The following is an 11,416-nucleotide window of genomic DNA, read 5'->3' as shown; positions in this document are numbered from 1 at the left end:
TGCAACAAACGATCAACGATTACATAGCCGTGCGTCTACTCTGCCAACAGATTAAGTATTCTACGCGGGTGTCGGCCGGTCTTCTCCAGCAGTTGCCCATCCCCGAGACCGCGTGGGAAGATGTCTCGATGGACTTCATCACCAAACTCACATTGTCTTATGGATTTACATGGTCATGGTGGATCGCCTTTCCAAGTACGCTTGTTTTGATTTGCTCTCGTTAGGTTTCGCAACGGCACGAGTGGTTGACCTCTTCAATCATACGGTGGTACATAACTATGGCTACCCTCGTACCATTGTTTCTGTCCGGGATCCGATTCTAAAGCGAATCATTTATATATTTTAGAAATAAATGGGTAAAAAAAAAATTAAAAATTTCGGCCAAAATGGGTATAACGGCTCTATTTAAAACGGCTCTTTTTTTGGGCAGTTGGATCTTTGATTCAACGGACGAAATTTAAAAAAAAATAACCGGGACTAACGGGATCACCGGATCCCGTTAGGCCCCTTAACGGGATCACCGTCCCGTCCCAATAGCAGTAACGGGAGTCCCACTCCCGTTACTGTTCCTAACGGTTTCCGTCCCGTCCCGTTACCGTTAGACCAGGTTTAATTGGAAGAAGCGCTTTTGTTCTCAACAGCTCATCTGCAATCCTCATTAAATATCTACCACATCGAATATGAGCTCATTTCTTGTAGCACAAGTCAAGCATGCCCTAGAGCAGCCTATCAGGAAGGGTTTGCCAAGAGTGGAGGCGAGGGAGTTCATCTCTATCTACCATGAAAACCCTTCCCACAACGATGTTTTGCTCACATTTGCCAAGCTAGATTTCAACATTGTGCAAAAGTTGCACCAGAAAGAACTCATCATTGAGTACACAAGGTAAATAATGAATTTAGTGTCCTTATACTTTTACTCTGTCTGGTATTCCACCACAGAATATAAAAATATACAAAGACTTTTACCATATATTATATGTATATTAAAAAAGATGTGTTAGCCAAATACGTTTTGAAAGACAGTATGAAACTGAGAAATATGAGTGAGATATCGTAATTTCTTTGTATTGTTTGGATCATAGATTAAAATACCGATACCCATAAAAATATATCGATAGTCATATTTTAATTAGATATTGGCTGTTGATAGAGATAATGATGGTAAATAATAATTGTTGGAATATTGTTATCACGCACCGATTAGAAATCATTGGACATACCAATTACATAGTACAAATTTAAATTAATATAATAAAAAATCTTTATACAAATATTCATATAAATATTAAAATTTATATATAAAAACAAAGTTTGGACAAATTTGATAAGAACTAACAAAAAACGGATACTTTTTATGTATGAATGTCAACTAAGTATCGTAAGTACTTTTTATGATTCTCTCTTTGTTTGCGCCCTTATTGCTCTTATTTTGCGTCTAGGAAAGTACGTTTGGTACGTTTAAGTCCAACAAAGCCATTTAAATTAAAATCAATCATCATATATACATACATACATATATATATATATATATATAATGTTGGAAATTGAGCTAAATAATTAAGTGTTTAATTATTAAAAAGCTTAATTAGGTGTTTGATTGAGAGAGTATGTTTGTGTGTGGAAAGAGTCCCACATGGAACAAACACTAAGGTGAAGAACACCTTATATATGTTGCATTTAATAACCATATGAGTAAACAAGTGGATAAGGGGAGAGTGTGCCATGTGGATGTGAGGTGGAGATGAGGTGGCGGACCTATGCTTCATTTCACGTTCACACCCGCCCTCGCTGGTGTCGCCACCGGCGACAGCGGCGTCCGGCTCGGGCTCGGGCTCGAGCGTAGAGGCGTTGGTGGCGTTTTGTAGGCGCACGGGCTCGTGGCGAGTCCGGCGAAACGGCGCGGTCCGCGGGCTTCTCGCGGCGCTTCGACGGCACCAACTTCACCCGCTGGCAGGACAAGATGCGGTTCTTCCTCACCGCCATGAAGATCTTCTACGTGCTCGACCCGATGTTGGAGCCCATCCCGGAGCCGACGGACAATGATGATGAAGAACTCAAGGCGGACCGGAAGAAGCGTCAAGATGATGAGTTGCTGTGTCGGGGACACATTCTGAAAACATTGTCGGACCGACTCTACGATCTCTACACCGACAATCCATCGGCGGTCGAGATATGGAAGGCTCTCGAGTACAAGTTCAAGGCGGAAGAAAAAGGTACCAAAAAGTTCCTTGTCTCGAGTTACTTTGATTTCAAGATGTTTGATGACAAGCATATACTTGCTCAAGTTCATGAATTGCAAGTTATCATCAACAAATTGAGGACTGTGAAGATAGATGTTCCGGAGTCTTTCCAAGTTGGTGCGATTATTGCGAAGTTGCCCAATTCGGGGAAAGGCTATCGAAAGAAACTTCTTCACAACACCGAGGACTTCTCTTTGGAACAAATCTAGAAACATCTTCGAATCGAGGATGAATCGAGGATGAGAGAGAAGACGACGGATGCCGGTACTTCCAAGGCCAATGCGGTGAGCGCTAAAGGCAAGAGGAAGGGGAATGACAATGAAGGAATTTCGGGTTCCAAAGAGGACTCGAAGAAATTCAAGCAATCCGGCAAATCCACGTCTGGTAACAAGCCCGTATCCAAGGGGTCCAAAGGGGGTTGCTATGTGTGTGGCAAACCCGGTCATTATGCTCGAGATTGTCGACACCGCAAGACGGATGAGAAAGAAGTCGACGCCACTATGACCGATACTAACATAGTCGCTACGTTGAGCAAACTCATGGCGGTCAACGGCAAGGTTCAAGGGTGGTGGTACGACACTTGTGCTACCGTTCACGTCACCTATGATAGGACTGCCTTCAAAACCTATTCTGAAGTCAACGATGGACAAGCGGTTCAGATGAGAAACGAGCATCGCTCTCAAGTTGTCGGCATCGGAAACATGGATCTCAACTTCACCTCCGGGAAGACGGTCACTTTGACCAATGTTCTCCATGTTCCGGAAATGTGTAGGAACCTAGTTAGTGGTGATCTCCTAGGCAAACCGGGGATCAAATCTGTGTATGAGTCGGGCAAGCTTATCTTGACCCGTAATGGTGTATTTGTTGGCAAAGGTTATTCCAGTGAAAGGATGGTCAAACTATGTATTATTGACAATGTTATTAATGAAATTTCTCCTTCTGCTTATATGCTTGATTCCGTTTCTTTATGGCATAATAGATTAGCACATATTGGTTTTAGCACTATGAAAAGGTTAATTAAATGTGGTTTAATTTCGTGCAAATCTGATAAATTTGATAAACAAAAAATTGGCTACGTAAGCCACCTAAACTATAGGAATTGTAAATTAGCCAACCTTTGGTAAATAATTTGTAAATAGCCAACTTGCATACGTGGCAACCTATTAACTACCTAAAATATATGTTTGGTTGTGTTAAATAAGGCTTTAATTAATCTGTTAATAAGTTTACTTGGCTATTTACAAGAAATTAACCAAAGGTGGGCTATATCTCAATCCACTATATCCGTGTGGCTATATAACTTAATAACCCTTTGATAAATGTGAAATATGTGTAAAATCTAAAATGATAAAGAAACCGTTTTATAGTGTAGAGAGAAATTCTAAGTTGTTAGATCTTATACACTCTGATTTATGTGAATTTAATGGCATGTTAACCCGTGGGGGAAATAGGTACTTTATTACCTTTATTGATGATTGCTCTAGATTTACATATGTGTTTTTATTGAAACATAAAGATGATGCTTTTAATGCTTTTAAGGTGTATAAGGCTGAAGTAGAAAATCAATTAGGAGTTAATATTAAAGTCCTTAGAAGTGATAGGGGTGGTGAATATTTTCCTAGTGATTTTAATGCATTTTGTGAAGAAAATGGTATTGTTCATGAATGTTCCGCACCTAGAACACCACAAACAAAACGGTTTAGCCGAACGTAAAAATAGGACACTTCAAGAGATGATAAATGCCATGTTAATGCATTTTGAATTACATTTTAGTTTGTGGAGTGAAGCTTTACTTTCCGCATGTCATATTTTAAACCGTATTCCTTTAAAGAAAACTCAAATATCTCCGTACGAGGTATGGAAATGGCGAAAGCCGAATATTGGGTATTTCAAAGTGTAGGGGTGTCTAGCCTACTACAAAAACATGGATCCTAAAAGGACCAAGTTGGGTCCTTGAGGGATACGAAGTGCTTTTGTTGGCTATGCTACGAATAGCAAGGCATATAGACTTCTAAACTTAGAGTCTAATGTCATAGTAGAATCCCGAGATGTGGAATTCTTTGAGAATCTAAACTCGAAAGAAAAAGAATCTCAAAATTCCACTAATGAAGAACCTCGAGAGGAAAGTTCTTCTAGGGTATTTGTAGAACAACCCGAACTTCGGATAAGCAAAAGAGTCTGTAAGACTAAGGATTTAGGACCCAACGAAATAGATTCTCGACTTATTTCTTTTTACCTAGTAGAAGGAAATAGAGAGAGTTTTGCTCGAAAGATTCCTATTATTCTTTTTATTGAAGATGATCCTAAGACTTATAATGAAGCCATGGCTTCTCGAGACTCCGCTTTTTGGAAGGATGCTATCCAAGATGAAATGGATTCTATTATGTCAAACCACACTTGGGAGATTGTCGATCTACCCAAAGGGTCGAGACCTATTGGGTGTAAGTGGGTGTTCCGAAAGAAGTACCATAGTGACGGTACTCTTAACACTTACAAGGCTAGATTAGTAGCCAAAGGATTTCGACAACGGGAAGGAATTGATTACTTTGACACATATGCACCGGTAGCAAGGACTACAACAATTAGAGTGTTGTTTGCCTTGGCTTCTTTGTATAACCTCAATGTTCATCAAATGGATGTCAAGACGACATTCTTAAATGGAGATCTCGATGAGGAAATTTACATGGAGCAGCCGGAAGGTTATGTGCTTCCGGGTAATGAACAAAAGGTTTGCAAACTTGTTAAATCCTTATATGGATTAAAACAAGCACCCAAACAATGGCATCAAAAGTTTGACTCAGTCATACTTTCGAATGGATTTGTTCCTAACGTTTGTGACAAGTGTTTGTATACAAAAGTGCGTGGTAACCTTGTGATCTTCCTATGTCTCTATGTTGATGATATGTTGATCATTAGCAATGAGATGAAAGGAATATTAGAAACGAAGAGATTTCTATCTTCCACTTTCAAAATGAAAGATGTTGGACAAGTTGATACTATTTTGGGTATCAAGGTTCGTAGAACCAGTGGGGGTTATGAATTTAGTCAATCACACTATGTTGAAAGAGTGCTTGATAAGTTCAAACAGTTAAAGTTCAAAGAGGTGAACACCCCATTTGATCCAAGTGTAAAACTTGAAAAGAATGATGGAAGAGCTGTGGCTCAATTGGAATATGCTAGTGTTGTTGGTTGTCTTATGTACTTGATGCAATGTACTCGACCATACATAGCATTCGCCGTTAGTAAAATGAGTAGATTTACTAGCAATCCAAGTGCCGAGCATTGAAAGCCATTGGGAGAATTTTTGGATTTCTTTTGAAAATAAAAAATCTTGGACTTCAATACGGTCAGTTTCCTGCCGTACTAGAAGGATATACTGACACAAGTTGGATATCGAGTGTCGGAGATAACAAATCTACGACGGGATGGGTGTTTACACTTGTCGGTAGGGCAGTTTCCTGGAAATCAAAGAAACAAACCTGTATCACTCATTCGACCATGGAATCAGAGTTCGTGGCTCTAGCTTCCGCAGGTCAAGAGGCTGAATGGTTGAGGGATCTTCTTTTAGAAGTTCCATTGGCTAAAGACAATATATCAACCGTGTCGATACATTGTGATAGTCAATCAACTTTAGCTAGAGCTTACAATGAAGTGTATAATGGAAAGTCTAGACATATTAGTCTTAGACATGACTATGTGAGAAAATTGATCAAAGATGGAATCATTTCGCTCACATATGTGAGATCAAGCTTTAATATTGCTGATCCGTTCACTAAACCTCTTGCAAGAGATTTGGTGAAATCGACCTCGAGAGGTATGGGTCTTAAACTCCTTGAGTAGTGATCTGACAATGATGGCAACCCAACCTAAGGTTAGGAAATGACTAAAATTAGGTTCAATGGGTACGAACAAGTCATTGATTTGGATATTCGTAACATTATATAATAATGTTGACTGTTACAACCGGGAGGTTGAGTTTCTTAACTCTTAATGAAGTTCAGTCTTGATGACAAGTATCTATACGTAACAGAGATACTGTAAGAACTTCACATATGTGAATTTCGGGATGGTGTCATCCCAAAGTGAGAGTTGGAGTTTCTCTCATGAAAAATTCACGAGACAGAATGAGCACATGGCCATTAACGGTGCTAAGCGTGTGATATAGGAAAAGAACACTAAAGGGTGTGTGTTGAGTAACACCGATTTTATCACAAGGAAAATAGGTTCAAAGCCTAGCTACCTAATTTCTGATAAAGTCTTGTGTTGCTTATACTAAGGATAAGTTCAAATCGAAAGATACTTATCTGTACTAACACTCTTTGTTTCTTTTCTGGATTCTATTTTGTCTTTTCTGAACAAGTGGGGGATTGTTGGAAATTGAGCTAAATAATTAGGTGTTTAATTATTAAAAAGCTTAATTTAAATTTGTTCACTAAAAGACGAAATAGTGTTTTGTTGATTGAGAGAGTATGTTTGTGTGTGGAAAGAGTCCCACATGGAACAAACACTAAGGTGAAGAGCACCTTATATATGTTGCATTTAATAACCATGAGTAAACAAGTGGATAAGGGGAGAGTGTGCCATGTGGATGTGAGGTGGAGGTGAGGTGGCGGACCTATGCTTCATTTCACGTTCACACCCGTCGTCGCCGGTGTCGCCACCGGCGACAGCGACGTCCGGCTCCGGCTCGGGCTCGGGCTCGGGCGTAGAGGCGTTGGTGGCGCTTTGTAGGCGCACTTTGACCTATGCTTCATTTCACGTTCACACCCGCCCTCGCCGGTGTCGCCACCGGCGACAGCGGCGTCCGGCTCGGGCTCGGGCTCGGGCGTAGAGGCGTTGGTGGCGCTTTGTAGGCGCACTTTGGCACTTCGGCACGCCGGTCACGTGGGCTCACAGAAAATCGACACCTTTTTTACCATTTCAACATCTCTCTCTCTCTCTCTCTCTCTTCTCTCTCTCTCTCCCTACTTCATACTGAAATCGCTTTTTAATAAAACAAAAACAAAAACCAAACGAAATGTTTAGAACTTTTATCCGAGATAAAGAAAATTGGCAGGTTGGTTTAATAAAACAAAAACAAAAACCAAACGAAATGTTTAGAACTTTTATCCGAGATAAAGAAAATTGGCAGTATACCAACCAAAAAGCTGTCACGATTTTTGAAATCTTGATTTGGTAAGAGAAAGAAAACCGAGGAAAAATGTATAACTAAAATTTGAGATTATATTTTTCTTAAAACAATGTATAAAAAATGAGAATCTAACCAAATTTGCCCCCGTGAAAAATATAAACTTAAGAGTTCTATTCTTTTTAATTAAATTTTTTAATAACTTTTAAACACAAAAGATAATATTGATTTTCAATCACATTTTTCATTTTTACAGTAAAATTTGAGTTCCAAACATAACCTACAAGAATTTGAATTTGAATTTGTCCCAGCATTAAGTTTTGGGGGGAATAATAGTCATGGAATATATCGACGCAATGTTGCTAAATAATAATGTATGTATCTCATAGAATAAAACATGCGTGCACCGAAAAATGATTATTTTTTCGTTTAGGTGGTGGAAAAATTTGTCGGTCGAATCAAACTTGTCTTACGTACGAGACAGACTGGTGGAATGTTATTTTTGGGTCGTCTCGGTGTATTTTGAACCCAAATACAACATTGGAAGGAGAATAGTGATCAAATCACTATCATTATTGTTAATTATAGATGATACTTACGACGCATATGGTACATTTGTAGAGCTCAACCAATTCACAGATGCTATTCATACGTAATTTGATAACCTTTGTTGTATTGATTATCAGGAACTAAAGAACAATAAAATCACTATCTATAGTTGTTAGGGAACTGTTTATAGTATGTTTGTTTGTTTGTTTGAATAATAGCTGGCGTGTAATTAATGTTTAGCCTACGTGTGTGTCACCTGGCTTACGTGTCAAACCTTAGGAGTGTGTCATGGTGTAATAGGCTATAGCTCATTTTAATGGTAAGCTAAATGTCATTTTAGCTTATCAAGATACATAGTTCTCATTGGTTGAAAAAAAAATGGGACCCATTTTTTGCTAAGCTAATGGTTAAGCAATTTGCTCTATAGAGCTAATTTGCTAAGCTAAATCAATAGCTAATATGTAAAACAATAGTAAACAAGTAGCTTAAAACTTTTGCTATTTACTAGCAAATCACTCAAATTGCTAAGCAAATGACCATTAAAGATGCTACTGCATACTATAATACTAATAAAAATTTAATTTTTCAGGGTAAAAAATGTAAATTTTTTTAAAAAAATGGGTCAAAGTGTAAATTTTTAAGGTAAAAAACGTAAATTTTCTTAAAAATTGGTAAAAAATGTCAAATAAGTTTTTTTGGGGCCCAAGACACAAACCTTGTCCGCCTTATGTCAGGGCCGGCCCTGCTCACATTTGTCATTTTTTTCCATTAATAATTTTTCTCTCTCTCTCTCGCGATCGATCGTATATTTGATTTTCTCCGTTAATTGTGGTGTTCTATTTTATAGATGGGATATCAACTGTGTAGATGAACTCCCGAAGTACATGAAACAAATCTACAAGTTAGTGCTCGATACATACGAACAAATTGAGGAATTGATCGGCGGAAGAGTCTCGTATGGAATTGGATATGCGAAAGACCTAGTAAGTGAAATATATATATATATGGTGTGCATGTGCAAGCATTATTCCAGAGAAATTTACTCACTAGTTATTTTAGAATGCTTTTTCATCTTGCTGATTGGGAGCAATACAAACTCTCTTCTTTTCTTTTTTTTTTTTTTTTTTTTTTTTGGGTATTAATACCCTGAATTTTCCAGTTCAAATCATGAAATCTTAACTGTTATATTTTCTTCCCATTCAAATAGTAAAGGCATGTCATCAGCGGCGAAACTAGAAATTCCAATCACGGGTAAATATAAAAATTGTATTAAAATATTAAGATAAAAATTACAATTTTCAAAAGTTTAAAATGGACATTTTCTCTTAACCTCCGTGTGATTCACCGTCCTTGGCGGGAATATGAATATATATTGTAGTTATGTAGCCTAAATGAAACTATTGAATTTAGATGTAGCCACCATTTAAAAAAGTAAATAGTCACACATAGTTACCGTAATTGTAAACATCATTTTTAGACCGGCGGTGAAGACCAATTCCTGCTGGTGATCGGAAAACGTACTGATGGGCGAACTTCTTCTCCTCGTGAATTTCACGATGTATACAGAGACTTTCGGCCAACACAAATGGTATATTCTTGAACCTCTCGTCGCAACGAATCTATGAGGAAGATATTTGAAGTTTTGGAAAGAAAAAACGTGAATTGAGAGAGAGAGAGAGAGAGAGAGAGAGAGAGAGAGAGAATAAATGCTATCTAACCGTAATTATTTTAAAGAAAAAAAAAAACGCAGGCTTCAACTTGAAGGACAAAACCGGCATTCCTAAGTGGCATGTTACCTACTTGGTTAGGGGTCAATGTTTTTACATTTTCGTGCGCAGAAAATTAACATGAAAACAAGTTGATATCTAAGATGTAGCTTGTGCGACGTTTCACATCGAGTTCTGACCGATGTGACTATCTCTCCCGGGTTGCAGTGAAAAGTTAACACATCATTTAAGTATTCAACCCAAATATAAAATGCTTTGTGAACACTCTCTTTCACCGAGTGTCCAGTAAAACATTTGGTTGTGTACATCCTAATATTAAGATACGCATACATATAGTTTCCAAGAATTATCGAGTTTTAAACTAGTGGCGTTAAATGCGAGCGCTCAATTTAATACAGATGAAAAAGCATGTCCAGTCAATACTTTGACGAAGCCAAATGGCGCCATTGCAAATATGTTCCTACGGTGGAGGAGTATATGAAACTTGCTTTGGTGTCATGTGGGTATTACCATCTTACAATTGTTTCTTTCCTGGGAATGGGAAACATTGTTACAAAGGAGGCCTTTGAATGGGCATCAAAGTGCCCGAAAATTGTTCATGGAGCGTCAGTGATCAACAGGCTCATGGAGGACATCGCTGGCCACAAGGTTTAACTCTTTTCAATTATTTCTTTTTTTTTTTCGGAACATTTTTTTTCCCCTGAATTGTTGGTTTTGTAGCATTCAACGTCTAATTGTTCTTATGAAATTGAATACCAAAACAACTTCAAATATGTTTACAAACTAAAATATCTTGTTTATAAATTTAAAATATATCATTTAAATAAAATAATACTCCAAAAATCTAAACGTGTTTATTAGTTTTTATTCATCGTTTTTCGGGCCAAAATATAAATTAAGAATATTGACAGACAAGTTACCGAAGTGTGTGTATTTATGTTTGAAGTATTTTAGGAGCGAATATTATAAGTAAGAGATATAGATTTAATTTTAAAAATATCAAAATACTACAAATTCAATAGTCCAAATAGCAAAATGATAAAATAAAAATATTTAATAAACAAAATAGCGCAATCTTAAATATTCAGTGACCAAAATGTCTTTACTTTTTTTGCTTTTATTTTTCAAAATTTGTAACATACTTAATAAGTATTTATTTCCTTGTGTTTTGGTCGTAGTTCGAGCAAAAAAGAGGGCATGTAGCCTCATGCGTGGAATGCTATATGAAGCAATATGGTGCGTCGGAGGAAGAGACATATACAGAACTTCGGAGGCAAATTGCAGAATCGTGGAAGGATATAAATGAAGAGTGCTTGGAGCCCAGGGCTGTCCCTATGCCACTCCTTACTCGTACGCTCAATCTTGCACGGTTTATCAATGTGTTTTACAAGGACAGAGACAATTTTACTCACCCTGAAGGACTAATGAAACATTTGGTTACCTCAGTCCTTGTTGATTCTATTCCTATGTAATGGAAGGATAAGTCCTCAAACCCTGAAAGGCCCAAGTAAAACATATAAACGTTCACTTCTGCTTGTTAGCAAACACTCAATTTCATTGACAAAAACTATATAAAAAATGAGGAAGTTCAGCAGTATAAACTACACAGAATGAAGTTAATAAGATTTATCCTTCAAGGAACAATGAACGCTCGCAAGGTTAAAATAATGTTTGTAATGAAGATAAGCAAGAAAAAAAAAAATTCGTTGCACGGCAACAATTTTACCTGATTTCCGCTCCCAATTTGTACTTCGAAAAGTTATCTGAAGCTC

General features: G+C 37.6%; 1 pseudogene; it reads left to right on the top strand.

Annotated features, from left to right (window-relative positions):
* The first annotated feature begins 665 nt into the window (after positions 1-665).
* LOC149398365 (putative terpene synthase 2) lies at positions 666-11,116 on the top strand (annotated as a pseudogene).
* Positions 11,117-11,416: the final 300 nt, after the last annotated feature.

The sequence above is a fragment of the Urtica dioica genome, chromosome 5 (genome assembly GCF_054948205.1).
Source record: "Urtica dioica subsp. dioica isolate 48M chromosome 5, U.dioica_male_clone48M_v1_H2, whole genome shotgun sequence".
Lineage (NCBI taxonomy): Eukaryota > Viridiplantae > Streptophyta > Magnoliopsida > Rosales > Urticaceae > Urtica > Urtica dioica.
Note: the sequence above shows the minus strand (reverse complement) of the source record. Positions and strands in the feature narration are given on the sequence as shown.